The sequence below is a fragment of the Triturus cristatus genome, chromosome 10 (assembly GCF_964204655.1).
Source record: "Triturus cristatus chromosome 10, aTriCri1.1, whole genome shotgun sequence".
Lineage (NCBI taxonomy): Eukaryota > Metazoa > Chordata > Amphibia > Caudata > Salamandridae > Triturus > Triturus cristatus.
In genome coordinates this window covers 401,664,541-401,681,078 of record NC_140593.1, presented here as the reverse complement: position 1 = coordinate 401,681,078, position 16,538 = coordinate 401,664,541, and the positions used below count along the sequence as shown (strand labels likewise).

Genomic DNA, 16,538 nt, shown 5'->3' with positions numbered 1-16,538 from the left:
AAGAGACCCATTAGTATCGTAATGATACTTTTGATATTTGGGCAAACGTGTAGGAATGTATTCAACTGCTACCGAAAACATACACATAAATGGGGGAAACATCTTCTAGTGTTCTTAGTTCAGGATTGAAAAATGTATCACAAAGTACACCAATACTAACCTAGATAGTGAGCCCCCAGAGACATTCTCCGCATGCCTTTCGCATGCCTTTCCATGGCGGTTCTACCAACATGGAAAGACTGGCTACCGCCGGTATCATAATCATTCCGGTGGAGCCTGGCCCTGCACCGGCCCTATTTTAGCGGTCCAGCTCCGCCCGCCAGGCAAGCGTGCGGACTGCTAATGACGGAAAAGTGGCGGGCGGAAAATCTCACCACCGCTGTCGTCACCGCCATGCTAATGGGACCGGCGGTTTTCAGGGTTGCGATCGCGGGCGGATGACCGCCGCCGGCCCGGCGGCGGACATCTGCCCGCCATCCTAATAGACTCCTTAGTATCGTAATGATACTTTTGATATTTGGGAAAACGTGTAGGAATGTATTCAACTGCTACCGAAAAAATACACATAAATGGGTGAAACATCTTCTAGTGTTCTTAGTTCAGGATTGAAAAATGTATCACAAAGTACACCAATACTAACCTAGATGGTGGGAGAGTTTGCATCTAGGCAAAAAGTGAAGCCTGCTTTTTCAATGGACTTTTTGAGACAAAAGGGCAACAAGAAAACCAGTGGATGCAGAATAAATAGAAGCAGATAGAGGGCCTAAACAAAAGATTTGCAAGGTTCCACCATGGATAACATTTTGATAAGGAAGATTTCACAAAAACCATTAACAATAATTCCTTTATAGACTATACATGAAATGTGAAATTGTTAAAGGAAGGATTTATCATTAAGATTTGAAAACCACTATATCTGTATCATTTGATAGATAACATGGGGTCCACGAACTTCTGAGGGCCCTGTAAACTCGGAGGTCAGCAACTGTTCAGAAAATTAAATAATATTAGCAGATTAATTAAGTAAATATACTCATAAAAAGCCAAATTAAACATTTAAAACACTGAAAATTTGATTTTGGAAGCTGAATATTAAGTTAGTGTCATTAACATGACTTTTCGGAACTGTGCAAGTACAACAAACAGCATCTAATGGACGATTGATGACCTCAATTGAAGCACAGGTATGAGCTGAGAAAACGAGTTCATCAATTGGAGCAAACAAGTGACATGCTATAATCTAGCATATCACTTCACCTTGTAGAACTAACTTCAAATTTTGAAATGCTCCAACCTTACTCGTAAAATTAACATTTTGATTTTAGTTTTTTTTTCACTTGTGAGTAAAACTATTTGTGTAGCTGTTGGATGTGCATGTGCTTCTGTATTTTTGTATATTGTTCTGTGGTTCAAATTGTAGAACATGCTTAGGCTGGTGTCCCTGGCTTCCAGTATTGATTCAGAAGGGGTGAACAGAAGCAAAAGGTATACAAGTCGTTAATTTAGACTACCAAGTTCAATATATCATCTTTTAGCAATTAGCATGTTAGATTTGTTTGAAGGAACTCGAATTGTTATCATTAGAAATTACAAAAAATGTTAAGACCTTCCTAAATAAGAACGTACAACTTAGAATCAAGTGTAAGAATATACAAGTGTGACAGTAAAACCAACTGAAATGGCACTACAATTATAGTAGTGAACACTAATATGAGAGTTAGATCAGATATATGTTTGATAATTAGAACAATTGTATTCAGTTGAATTGGGATCTGGTGCCAGAATTAAAATAAAGTGTTGTCAGCTTATTAATGAGCAGTTGACAAAAGAATACAATTTGGGTTCTATAAGATCAACACCGAAAAGGGTTTCAGCTCAGCAACATCACACTGCATTGTGATTTATGCTTATCGAAAATGTTTAATGTTTAACACATTGCAAAAACACATGACTGAAAGTTGGATCTGACCCTGAAAACCTACACTGCGAAGCAGGTATCGACTTCCTGACAGTGCTAGGAATCTGAGGCAAAACAAGAAAAGGGAAGCGAGAGAGACACATCAGACTGGAGCTAATTCTCTGGCACAGAATCGTTGTATTTGCAGGGGCGTAACACAGGCCCCCGCAGCCCCCGCGGTGCAGGGGGGCCCCAAGCTCCAGGGGGCCACCTCGGCACTGCACTCTGGCCAGAGAGCTTCTGGTTGAGCCTTTTCGTTTCGCCAGTATGTAGTTGAGGAGTGACCCAACACTACCTTGGTGGTGCAGAGGTAGTTTAAAATGAACTGGCTGACAGAGAGAGGACAACAGGTAAGTATATTTGACCAGCTGGTTCGAAAATGCAGTATACGACTACATTTACAAAGCATACTGATTTCAGCAGTAGGCATTGCTTTGATGAGCCTTGAGTCGATCTGAAATCTCTAAGTGAGCCCTAGGACGCTGTCGCAAACACACCAGACCAGAGAACAACAGAAATACAAAGAGGCAAAATACATCAAAATGAGGCTCAAGGGAAAGGCAACACTAGCTAGGAAGCCAACCAAACTGTAAAGGAAGAAAACAGTGTGAACTAATATACAAGATCCAATGCAATTAAGCGACACAGTCAACGAGCCAACGACCATGAACCATGCGGCCTTAAATATTGCTCTGCCACCATTAACCCTGAAATTACTTCAGACTCAAGAAGTGAACTACCCTGCGGTTAGCTGCACAGAGTTGCCATTTAAGTTAGTTTCCACTGACCTATATTCCATTGTTTCTAGCTGAAGTGTAATCTAGACTCACTAGTCTACCTGTACTTTGACAGAGCCCTGACAGTAGCGCTCCTCTGAAGAGCACTCATGGCAAGAACTGCTGTGTCCAAACTTCACTGGATGACTTTCTTGAAATCCTCTCACCAGTTTGGAAGCATGGACAAAATCTAGCCGAGGCCACCCCCAATGGGGGCCTCGAGGGCCAGCACCATAATGGCTGCCAGAGCCCGACAAGGAATGGAACTGGTTTGTGCCGCCGGGAAGCGCCGCGCGGCAAAACACGCTCCTGAGTGGTGCTAGGTCACCGGACCAATAGGGGGGCCAGGTAAGGGTTCGGATCCCCCAATCATGATCACCCCCTCGCCCCCTTTCCAAGTGCAATGGTAAAAAGAGGAAAAGGGGGATATAAGGCGACGCTCCCCCTAGGGCAGCTCACTTTTACATCATGGATCTGGGGGAGCGGCGCCGAGAATTTCGAGTGTGCAGGGTAGGAGAGTGACATTGAATTAATAACTATATGGACAATGTGGATAAGGCATGTTCATGCCAGAGGCTTTTGCTGGAGCTAGGTGTGTCCAGGCTACAGAAATGACATACTTGCTTGAATTTCGAGGTGGATCTCTCCTTTGAGTGGAGAGGGGCGGTATGAGCACCGTGCAAACATAAGTACAGGCACTGACTCACTAAGGAAGCGGCGATACTTTAGGCACTGATACAAAATATATATATATATATATATATGCCCCCCACCCCGTTACACGCTTTACACAGTAGCATTTAACAACCTGTAGAGTTGCAGGTAAGTGAGGAAGATATCTGGAGACTTGGGAATGGAGGCCCAAAAAAAAATGCAAACACAAGTAACTTACCTGATCAGCTCACATTATCGAAATTACTAGGTCCCATTGAAAAGGCCAGGAACTCACTGAGACAGCCAAAGGGTAGAGGTGAAGGAACAGTGACCAGAGCGGCTGACTCTGGAACACAAAGGCTTTGGGGGCACGGCAGTCAATTAGCTGGGTCCCTTTGGGGGAGCAGTTGGTGCCCAAGAGGCAGCTCGGGCCCCTGAATCCCGTTGCCCCACCCCCAAAAAAAAGGGACTATCTTTGGTCAAGACAAGTGGTGTGCGCTGTGCGGGGTGAGTTAAGGAAGGAGGATTATGTACCATAAGGGGGCACAGTGAAGTGACTGCACAAGCAGCGTAGGGTGATATGACTCTAACAGAAGAGAAATAAATAAATAAATTATAAAACACATGCAGTAGTTACACACCTCCCCCTACACCTGCAGCGGGACATATCTCGGGCACCCGCACAGGCTCCAAAACTACAAAAAAGAGGTTACAGAGAGAAGACAGTTGTACTTACCTGGTGGAGCCTGCCAGGGGCTGTGGTGAAGTAGATGATGTTATTTGGTACTGGGTGCTGTATCACGCCTCCATAATCAGTATCTGACTGTCTCCCAATTTTGATTTCATGTATGACCCATGGTGAGCTGAGACAGTGCTAGAAGAGGCTGAATCGGACACAAGCATGCCACTACATAACTGCAAGGATGGAGCAGAGCACACCATTGAGTTTGGGGGAAGATTGCCTTTGGAGCTTTCCAGACATCAGCCTCCTGGAGCCACAGTTAAGATTGGCACTCGAGTTGGGGCAATGGCATTGGCAGGCTGCGCATGAAGAGCAGCAGGAGGTGAAAACGGACAACACAGGGAGGGGGTAGCCACAAGAAGACAGAAGCCTCCCTTGCGGCGTGGCGGAGACAAAAAGGTGTATTAGTTTGGTTATGGAAACACACAGACAGGGCGGTGTGTAGAAGGAGGGCCACTCACTTTGGGATGCCTTACGGAAGGGTGAGTAGGCCTGACAAAAAGGGGGTAGCAAACGGAGACGGTACTCGCAGCCCAGCCTCCCTACAGACGGCAGGGCACAAAAGAGACTAGCAAGGTAGCGAGCTGGGGCCTAACTCCGTGGAAAGGCTACCCCACAATCTACGAACTGTCAGGGTGATTTATGACCCTAGGAAATGCAAATGAGCAAAAGACAAATAACTGATTTATGACCAGCCAATGATTTATGGCTGTGATTTATGATAATCATGCAGAATGATTTAAGACAACAAAATGATGAGCGATTGTGACAGAATGATTTATGATAACTGAATGATTTATGACCCATGATTTATGGCTGCTGATTTATGGTGATCAGGCAGAATGATTTATGACAACAAAATGATGACCGATTGTGGCAGAGTGATTTATGATACCCTGATGATTTATGACCCAGGGGTTTATGATGTCCAACTGACACTGTGTGATACCCAATTTGCAATAACTTGTGAGAATGATGTATGACCTCGGCCCCAAGAAGGTGTCTAGGGAAGTTGCACATGTATGGCGTATGTAATGAGTAATAAAACTGCGGCCAACAATGACCACCAAATACAACGACTGTGAGCTTTGTTTAGTAATGCAAATGCATACGTATGGTACTTTTCCTGGAATGGGCACAGTGCGGGCGTCATGTAGGTCCTAATACCTCTCAGACACATCATATCCTTTCCTGACTATTAGATATTGTAATTGGCCTCACTGTCCACTGGAATCACTGATCTCCTTGACTTCGTACTTTAGTGACCCAACTATTACGACTGGTGGAGGTTTTTTAACTGCATCAGAAATGGTGGGTTTGACTAGAAACATGAAATATGTGGTGAATATGTCAATATAAGGACTGTGCCAAATGTTTAGCTGATCTTCCCACCTTCTCTAACTCTGTGAACGGACTGAAAAAACAAGATGTGAATTTAGAGTGTTATCTGGGAACAGTGCAATACTTAGTGAATGGCAACCCTATCCTCATTCTGTTAATCAGATATATTTCTACAATATCTGTCAGCAAGGCATTTGTAAGCCCCTTTTGCCTGATGTTGATGTGCAGCAGTTTGTATATCTTGTGGTCATTGTAGGAGAGTAGTCACAGAGGGAACAGTGGAAATAGTAACTTTCCTTGGTGACATCTGAGGAGGATATCTGTAGGAACAGAGCAACCTTCCTATTGGTGAATGCAGTCAGTTATTGTATGTGAATTCCTCCAAGGCAGTCCATCAGTACCAGGCATTTGGGTGATCTATATGTAAGCATCATAAGTATTGGTCCAAAGATTGGCTTAGCTATTAAGCTTGTTCATCAGTATGTGGGTGATAATTGGTGGATTTGAAATGCCTCATACTCACTTTTTTCAGTAGTTCCGCCCCGAAATCCTTGTGAATTTGGTACCTCTGTGATGATGGTTTGTAGAAGGCCATGAAAATGTAAAATGTGAATGATAAAAATGGCTGCTAATTCAACAGCTGTAGGGAGTTTCTTAAGAGTATTGAAATGTTCTATCTTCAAGAAGTAATCAATGATAACTAGCAGAGTTTAAAAAAATCTTTTTAGTGATATTTTCACTTGACAACATACATTGCATTCCATGCCTGCTGGTAGGGGCTCGCTGGAGACGGGGAGCTAACTATGCTGGTGTCTCCTAACATGCAAGAAGAAACCCAAACAGTGAAAACAACCCCCAACACAAACATCTTCCAGACATTTGGTGTGCATGGCAGTATGTGACTGTTTCGGAAATGGGTTGCTTCCCCTGTACCTCTATCTTCAGCTGATGATCGACGATACAGATCGTGGTACCCAATTTGCTGGTCACATTGTGTGTCAGCAGGCATCCGGTCTAAGCCCCCATATGTAGACCCTGACATGGTCACCTCCTACTGTCCGACCCTAATTACTATAAGCACAGATTCCCCTGGATCACGTCCCCCCTCACCAACATCCTGCCTCCTTGCTCTCCGGTCCCTCTGAATGTGTTGACCACTAATGGCTAGTGGCCTCACTCTTCGAACGGCCCCAAATTTGCGCCTTGTAGACCTGTAGACCTGTTCCTCCGCCCTCATACACCAGTCAAGTTTGGATTTCCATTCCCCATCTTTTGGCTATGTCATGTCTCACAACCACAAGGGCTAAGTTGCAGTAGAGTAATGTGTACCTGTCCAGCGTCTTTTCTCTCAAGACACCCAAGACTATCAGTTGTGGCGAGTTGCACTTTCTCCTCCGTCACTTGGACAGTCTGACTCTCTCCCTCTCCTAATACATCTGTAATGGCCGGATCCCCAGATGGTATGTAGTAAGGTGTCTCTCTTACCGCAACCCCTCAGACATAGGTCCAAGACGGTACGCCCTATTTTGTGTAGCATCACCCTCGTGAAGTATGCTCTGTGGAGCAACTTGAGCTGGACCTGGCCGAGGCCTACTCTTATTGCCACCTCTCTTGCTCCATGTGTCGTCTTCTTATCTATCCAGCTCCTGTTACCATCTGTGTCTAAGTGAGTCCAGTTTGGGGAGAATGTAAGTGAGTAACGTCATGTGAACTAGGGAGACAGCATGTGGGTGTAGAGGGTAGGTGAGCACCCTAAACTCCAGAGGCCACCATCCCCAACAACAACAGAGGCAGGCTCCGCCAATGACCCAAATCTCATCTATATGCCTCCAGAAGGTTGCCCAGGTTATCCCAGAAGAACAATTCCTGGTCAGTGGTAATGTAGATTCCTAGATACATAAAATGAACGAGCTCCCACCGGACTGGCGCCAGTCTGTCATGGGGTACATCACAGATTTATTCCAGTTTATACTTATTCCTGTGAACATCCCAAAGGTGCACAATATTTCCAGTATCTGTGGAAGAGACCGGCTGGGTTCTGTCAGGTAGAGAAGATGTCATCTACATATTACAAAATGTTGTCTTACCAACCCAGGAATAACCGGCCAAAGCCCATCTTCCTCAGGATTGCAGACAAATAGGGCCATTTCAGGGAGTCAAACTCCTTTTCTGAGTCAAGTGACAGGAGCACCGCTGGCTCTTCAACCCTGCCGATGTGGGCCAAGCAGTAAATTAGTCGTCTGAGATTCTGTTGGTCACTCTATGCGGCATGAACCCTGAGTGATCTGCTGCCACCAATGATCCTGCAGCAAAACACACAAGATGATGGACGGAATGTTGCACAATGGCAAAACATTCACCCCCAGTCACAGATCTGGGTTTAATCCATCGTTATTTTGCTCACCACACCACCCCAATGATCCTGCAGCTTGCAACATGAGATCTGCAAGAACCCTCACTAATATCTTCACTTCTACATTCCACAACGCAGTGGGCCAGTATGATGCACAATGCTCTGGTGGCTTACCCATTTTATATGAATAGGTATGATCAAGGCTTGGCGCCTGTCTCCCGGCAGCACCCCTCTCTTTGTGCACTCCGGAACATCACTGTAAGGTGGGGCATGAAGAGGCTTGAAAGGTTTGAGCAGGAGGCCATTTGGACCCGGAGCCCTCCAATTCTTCAAGTGTGACAAGGCATCCGTGATTTCTGAGCTTGATATCTTTGCATTTCCCTGGCCTTGCCCCCAGGACTGGGGGTTGGGATATCTCAAATGAAGTCGGTCAGTCCTCCCACATTTCTGGACAGACGTGGTAGATACAGTTCCTGCAAGTAAACTGCTATCTTACGGGCTATGCCTTCTGGAGTTTACAAATCCATTTCTGCACTACTTTCCATTTTGCCAGCAATGTGAGGAGTTTCCCTGCCTTATCTTTGAATTTGTAAACTTGCCCTTGTTTCACCCTGAAATGGGCCCTGAGTTCTTGTTGGTCATGAGATCTACAGTCTTCCCCAGTCTTCCCCAGTCTTTTCAGTTCTGCTTGCCAGTTCTGGCATCGATAAAGCTATAAACTCCACCTTCCAACACACCAATTTTTCCTCCAGTTCTTGGCACTCACTGTCTCGCCTCTTTTTTTGGCCACTGTATGAGCGATTGGCCGCCCTCTGATTACTGTTTTGTATGCCTACCACAGGACCACCCCCGAGTCCACTGACCCCTAGTTCTCCTGGAGGTATCTTTTAATAGCCTCCAATACCCTGTCTGGTATCCCAGACCTTAAGCTTCCATGGGTCTAGACTCCATCCCATTCTTGGGAGGCCCAGGAATGTCTGACATGTTGTGGTCATTTGGGAGTGGTCTGAGATGCCTCTGGGCGGTTATTGGGTGTCTCTGAAACATCCCACTTGGGATTGAGGTACCAGTAGATAGTCGAGACGAGGGAGTGACCTCATGTATAAGTCTTGGGCAAGAGTAGTGAGTATGTTTCCCTGTCTCAGTCCCCATGGGCCGTCAGGTTCAGGTTGCCCCCAAAGATAGTGAGAGCGTCTGGTGTATCCAATGGCCAGTCCCCCATCTTCCCCAGTCTGTCTTCCTGCAGTCCCAAAGGTAGATACCAGGAGGACACTATTGTTAAAAAGAATCCCATTCAATGTGCCACAGGATGCTGCCTGGCAGCCATCGGGCATCGCCCATGTCCAAGTGATGGCAAAGGGGGCAGACTTACGGACCAGAATCCCTACACCCTTGGATCCCGCCAAAAACTTTGCTTGCACCACCATTGTGTATACCCCGTTTGAGGAAACCACAGCTATTCCCCACCAGGTGTGTCTCATGCAGGATAATATTGAGATCATGTAGCGATGCAAATTTTGCAACAATCCCTCAGTTTAGGCTGCTACACAGGCCATTTACATTCCATGAGAGAACCTATGGGCTTATCCCCCAGCCATGGCCCGTAGAGGTAAGAGCGGTGAGGCCAGGTTGTGTGGGGATTCGACAGACGACTACAAGGGAAAATTAAATCAATTATAAATTTTCCCTCATCGTCATCTGTCGAAATGTCCCCCCACTCGGACCCACAGAATCACCACTTTTATCTGTGTGGGCCGCGGCTGCTCTCCCTACGCCTTGGGGTCAGTCTCCTCTAACCCAGTTGCTGCCATTGCACGTCTATCCCTCCCGCTTGTGTTGCCCTCCCCCATTCATCGCTGCTGTCTCAATCTGTCCATATGGCTCAGCACGCAGTAGACAAAGAATATGGAACCCTTCACAAATTCTGCCTGTCATTCTTGCACAGGCTAATCTTCTCTGTATTGTTCCAATGTTAGTTTATGGGCTGAAGAAGCGAGCACAACAACTCGCTGTGTTATGCAACACAAATGGTAAATCAACTATAAAATCCATTGAAATCCTGGTTGCTTAGGAGTTTTTTCATATACTCCTTTACTGATGATTTTAGACCGGGCCGCCAAAAATCTCTATTGAATAATTCAATCATCTTTCTCTTTCCTGGATGACCAGTTGCTGGTAAATCAGCGCATCATTTCAACGCGTTAGACTATGGTTGTTGAAAGGAAGGAACAATTTTTCACCTTGAAAGAGAAGCCCATTCTACAATGACCTTTTGTCAGGGTCTTGTTCTATCCATTGGTGTTGTGGAATTTTTCTTTGAGGTTGTTTAACAAGTTCCAGGAAGTTATCTGATTGTACTGTGGAAATTACTGAGCTACAGGGTGCAATGTGAATGAACTCAGAATTGTCCATATCTTTAAATTGGAGAGATAGACCATCAGCTTCTTCATGTATCTTTACGGGTCTGTGAGTTACGTTGTAGTCAAATCGAGAGAGAAAAATAGGGTCCAACGAGCATGTTGCGCACTGGCACATTTCATAGTTGTAGGTACAGTATGTTCCTCAGTTATTTTACAATGTGGCCCTTCTAAAAGATGCCTCCGGTAGGAAAATGCTTCCTTGATGGCTAGAGATTCCATGTTGTAGAAGGTAAAATTATTTTGAGCATCAGTCAGAGATCAGGAAATACAGGCAACAGGATGAAGTGCATTGGTTTTCTGAATCTCGCTGCAACAGTTCTGCGACAGTTTGCTCCAATTGCTATTGATGAAGTGTCCGTTTCAACAGCAAAAATTGGAGCAGATTATTAGGCTATCTCAATATGGGGGCAGAAGTTAAAGCAGCCATTAAGTTTGTTGAATACTAGTTCTTGTCTTCTCTGCGGTCAAATTTCACTCCCTTCCTGGTTAGTTGCAGTATAGGCAGTATGATAATTAACCCTGGGCGTAGTTCGCGAAGTAGCGCTACGCGTAGCTACGCAAAGTGCACTTCGCACTACGCGAGCTACGCGTAGCACTTCGCGAACTGCGTAGTACCCTGTTCGCACTGTGCAAGATGCCGTTTTCAATGACTGCACAGTGCGGACAAGCATCCGGCACTGTGCAATCATTGAAAACAGCATCTTGCACAGTACGAGCTGTAGTTTTCTGCCGCTTGAGTAGATTTTTACTCGAGCGGCAGCTTTCTCAACGTGGACTGGTAGTTTCTCATCGCGAGCGGTCGCGAGCATACGCGACCACTCGCAATGAGAAACCTGACCGCCCCGCGTTGAGAATCTCAGGTTTATTTTCCACGCTCGCGATCGGCAACTTGATGTTGCTGATCGCGAACGAGGAAAAAGGCTCTCCGGGATGTCATTTTGCTTGCTCGCGGTCGCCATCTTGACGTTGAGGACCGCTGCACTACGCAACGCTATGCTACGCGTGTTTGCACTGTGCTACGTGCAATTTGCGTAGTGCGAATTGGCGCAAACTTCACAAACTACGCGAGCATAGCGTAGTGCCTTGCCCAGGCTTAATGATAATGGTAAAGTGAGCGTTTTTTGTTTGGCATAGATGGAGTGCTTCCATAGTTTATTGAGGACGTCTCAAACCAGTCATATATTTTCTTCAAATGTACTGGATTACATTAGCATACTATCCAAGTACATCACCATAAATACTTCTAGAAGATCTTGGAATATGTTGTTCACAAAATTTTGGAAAATGACAGGTGCACTACAAAGACTAAAGTGCACAACAATGTACTAAAAGTGGCCATAACAGCTATGGTGGGCTGGTTTCCACTCACTTCCTCACACAGTCTCAAAAGATTGAAAGCACATCTTGGATTCAGTTTTAGAAGATTTTAGGTGACCATTTGATTGAGGAGTACTTAACTGAGGGTAGTCTACCATAACATTGAATTCACAAAAATTGTGCAACTCAAATATCCTGTCAAAAATATTGTGATGTCAAACATGTTGTGGTACAGAATATGCAAGGTAAATATGAGAAATTATGTTGCTGGTTGAGTGGGTTGTGAGCCCTTCTCAAACAACAGCCACAATCCTTATCAGTGTGAACTGCAAAAGTCACTAAATTAACCTGTACTTAACCCTCTGGTAGCTGAGCAAAAAAGCATTTAGGATCAACTTAGAGGCAATTTGGAAAGTATTAATGCAGCACTCAAATAGTAATAAAGTGAAAACACAACACAGGAAAAATCCCACACTATTTTAGGTAAATAGAGTAAAATGTAATGAATTATTTTACACCAAAATAACAAAAATCCAATCCGTAGAACTGGAGTTATAAATGTGTAAATATATTAGTGCAATCTGGCGTCTAAATGATCAAAGCTCCAACCACAGATATCTAGTTGCACAAGACCTGGGTAAAGTTGAAAGTTATGGCAAACCACGATGGAATGAGGTTTGGACACAAAAAGTGTATTGGGTCCGGTGTCAGTTTTTCTTTGGACTTTCAGAGAAAAATGTCTGAGAAGTAGGAGTGGGTGGAATTGCGTAGTCGCGCTACGCAAAGCTCCGCGAAACTGTAAAAAATCCCCGCGAGCACACAAAAGTTCCGCGAACACACGGAATTGCTTGTTCCGCCCATTCGTGATGCTTTTTTCCTGTTCGTGAATGCTGTTTGCGTGCTCGGGGAGAAATATCTCGCGAATACGCATTTTTAAAGCACGAACAAGCAAGACATTCCGCGAAACCGCAGATCGCGGAATTTTGGGTAACTCCACGTTCTCCTGGGAACGCGAAATTACCCATATTCCGCGAGCGGAACGAAATTTACCACCCAGGCCTAATGAGAAGATAAAGTTCAGCGGGATAGACAGCTGGCAGGGTCCAAGGAGGAGGTGTTGTCTTCAGGGAACCACTGCACAAAGTTGAGATGAAGATTTCTATGTTCATATCTTGTCACTTTTTTGGAAGAAGAAAATCTCCTGTCTGGGGCTCAGAGCTGGACTCTGAGTTACCTTTCGGAGCTGGAAATTGGACTCTGTAAGGTATGTGCAAGTATTTCCTGAAGCCACAATATAATCACAGAAGTGGAACATGTGATAAACAGGGCACATGAGAGGCTTTCACAGTCCAGGGAGGAAAAAGCTATGGGCATAAGAAACCTCCTTGCAGGATTAGGAGCCCCAGGAGACAGAATGAAGGATTCTGGGATGCAGACAAGAATTACACACGAATGAGCTTATGGCAGAAGAAACAGGAACAAACAGGGGGCAAGAGTGAAGAACTGCTGGAGGAACACAACTGCGATGAGACACACCCACCATCCAAACTGGAACCATTATAAATTAAACAAACAGGATCAGGAAATGCTGAAACACCCCATGCTACAATCCCTATGTTGGTTTGGGAAACCTAATAGAAACTAAAGGAGGAAGCAACATTTTTAAAAGGAAAAGAAAAAAACAGAACCTGACTACTTTTTGAGCTCCTTTAAAGCCCACATGCAAACTTTCAGTCAAGTCATTGCCTTTTTGGAGTCAAGCCCATCCTAGACAGCCACCAGCACCAAGCAATAGCAAGAAGCTGAGAAGCTCCAGTAAAATTAGCCACAGATAAGTGTTTCTCCTTGTCTGCTGTAGTCTTCAGAATGCATATCACAGCTCTTGAGTGGCAGTGAACAGCCGCATTTGCAACATGTAGTCATACCTGCATCCATGATGTACGGCTTAAGTTTTTCAATCAGTATGTCCAAATCTCATCTGGAGCCCTCTCAGTGCATTCTGTTCACAGGGGCAGTCCTGGCTACCACCTTGGACGAAGACTTCCCGCCAGACCAGAAACTGCAGAACATTTATGCTGTCCTCCCACAATTCAGGGAAGGTGCTTGGATTCCATTCCTGTGTGTCCCTTGCCTTTTAGGTCGGCTGGCTTCCTGCATTCTCCTGATCACCTACTCTCCCTGGCACATGAGGGATCTACAGTGGTGTCTCCGCAGGCTCCAACACAGGGAAGACCATAAAGACTCCATTGTGATTTCCAGGAACACAGTAGCAGAGCTTGCCTGGTATGGTGTGAAGAACACCCTTTCCATATGAATGTCCTTTGAACCCGTGCCAGCCGTGGCCATGGTATTGACAGCAGCTTTCAATCCTGGAGGAGCTGAAGATCAGAGACTTTTGGTCTATGAACAATCAGAAATTTCCACATAAATCAGATTGTACTGAGGACGATTCACTTAGCACTTGGCATATCTCCCTTCCATTCGCAGTTGGCCAGTCTAGATCGTTACAGACAATACAAACATAATGTAGTATGTCAACAAGCTAGGGGGAGTAGGGTCACAGTCTCAATGTTGAGAAGCTCTTAGACTCTGGTTCTGGGTGCAAAGTCATGTAATGTGGTTGGTGCTGATTCATCTGGCGGGCCTCTGAACACCAGAGCCAACAACCTAAGTCAGCACAATCTTGCTGATCATGAGTGGTGCCTTAACCTGGAGGTGGGACCGAGTATGTTAGATCTGTGGGGCACGCCTAAGGTGGATCTCTTTTCCACTTGTTCTGTTTTGCATTGCCTGAAGTTCTGTGTGACCCCACCGCCCCCCCCAGGATCTGAGAAAAGGAGCATTAGGGGTTGTGTTTCGGTCGAAGTGGAACTTTCCTCTCCACCATACATTCCCTCCCATATGCTTGATTCCTCGAATTATGAGAAAAAATCACCAATATCAGGCCAAAGTAATCTTAGTGGCCCTGGATTTGCCAAGAAGGGTGTGGTACGCAGATGTACTGCACCTTTCCCTGTGTCCTCTTCTCCTTCTTCCTCTCAGGGTAGTCCACCTCTCCCAATCAGAGAGGCAACTTCTCCACCCGGACCTTCAGAGGCTACACCTTCTTGCATGGAGATTTCGCGTGGGCACTTGCATGCCTTTCTCCCACCTGATGACGTGATAGATGTGATCTTATCCACCCATCGTTCTTCCACCAATTCTGTTTACTACCGGAGATAGCGCAAGTCTGTTGCTTGGTGTTTAGACCGCTTACTTAATAATTTAAATTTGCATCTGGTGGACATTCTCAAGTTTGTGTTTTCCCTGGTTCAGGGAGGCTGTGCAGTGGGTACGGTGAAAGGTTCTTGAAAGGTCTGACCAGTATGTTTCCTCCTACTTCATTTTTTATGTCTTGGGGAGATCTTAACCTAACTCTTACTTTTTTAGAACTCCTTTTTATAGCTTCTCTTTACGCATCTTGACTATCAAGGTGTTTTTTCAGGTTGTGATCACTTACGCCAGTCGTGTCAGTGTTCCGTAAGAACTTAGCTTCTGGCTTCCATACACATCCTTTTACCCTGACAAGGTAACAAGACCTGCTTTCCTCCCAAAGGTGGTAATCCTTTTCCATTACGGGCGCTCCATAAATCTGCCATCCTCCTACCCCTCCCTCACCTTACGAAGGAGGAGAGATTGCTTTTACATTCAGTGTACCCAAGATTTCCGGTGGATGACCAGCTGCACATGGACTATGTTGGTAGCAGAAAAGGGAAAGCAGTACAAAAAAGGACATTATCTCAGTGGATTATCCTATGCATATAAGATCTGCTTCGCCATGGCCCAGAAAGAACCTCCCTAGGGCATTTGGGCATACACCACTAGAGCAAACGTTTCCCCTTCTGCTCGAGGTAGAAGGGTCTCGGACGGTGACGTAAGCATAACTGCCTATTGGTCATCTCTCCATACCTTCACAAAGCACTATTACTTGGAATCGAAAGGTTTGTCATTTTTGACTCCTGAACTTCCTTGTTTAAAATCCTTCGAGACCCTCCATCCCAGTGGTGGGTATCCTTGGGAATCTACTCAAGAGCAGAGGAATCTGCAGGTATAAGCATTCACCGTATGAAAAAATTACTTACCTTTGGCATTGATATTTCTAGTGGATACTCTATCTACCTGCAGAATCACCACCAATATCTCCCATCTCCCTTTTTTTTGATGGATGCTTATAAACACATATAATTAGGTTTCAAAACTTTTTTCCGTTGTTGCACTACACACTGATCCGAAGTCATTTTCACACTGGTGCTTCGGCAGCATTGTGAAAATAAAAATAAACTGAGGTCTGCATGGCAACTAGGGCCGTTATGGAGCTGAAGTTGTCATAGGAAAGTCACTTCCGAAGTTGAATGGAACCAGGAGCCCACTACCATTGGGAAATAGCTATGGGGAAGGGTTTTCTAGACCAGTATGGTGCCTGAAGGAGTATTCAAGGTTAGGTACTTTATGTCTTCTATTAAGTATAGTTGTATATGATTTCATTTTTTTTATTATGTTCTTTTATTAGTTTTTGTTTTGTTTATTAGTATTACTTTAATGCCGAATGTGTGGTATTTTAGTTTAGTGTAGTTAATATTGTTGCTTTTCTTCAGTTCAAAGATTTTATTTTGATCACAGGTATCATAAAAGTACAACACAGAACTTCACATTGTTTTTGATTTGGTAGTATAATTTTTTTACATCTTATTGAAATATAATTATTGCAAGATTGTTGTATTTGTAGAGGAATTTGTTATATTTATTTTTATTTTTAATATTTATAAACATTAATGTTTTACTTTTAATTTGTTAGTTTTAATATTAATTTGACAAAATATTTAATTTGTAATTTATTTAAAACATGCTTTTATTTATTTTTTCTTTATGCGTTTTTAAACAGTGCATATTTTACCTGAAGGTGTCAGAGTGCTTCACAATAGAACGAGTTACATTACAT

At 44.5% G+C, this 16,538-nt stretch overlaps 1 long non-coding RNA gene and 1 pseudogene across 1 annotated transcript in view; both read right to left on the bottom strand.

The window, feature by feature from the left end:
* Positions 1-16,538, bottom strand: part of LOC146789515 (uncharacterized) — a 290,902-nt gene that overhangs the window by 154,689 nt on the left and 119,675 nt on the right. The gene's annotated exons all lie outside the window — the stretch shown is intronic.
* LOC146789516 (U6 spliceosomal RNA) lies at positions 9,723-9,823 on the bottom strand (annotated as a pseudogene).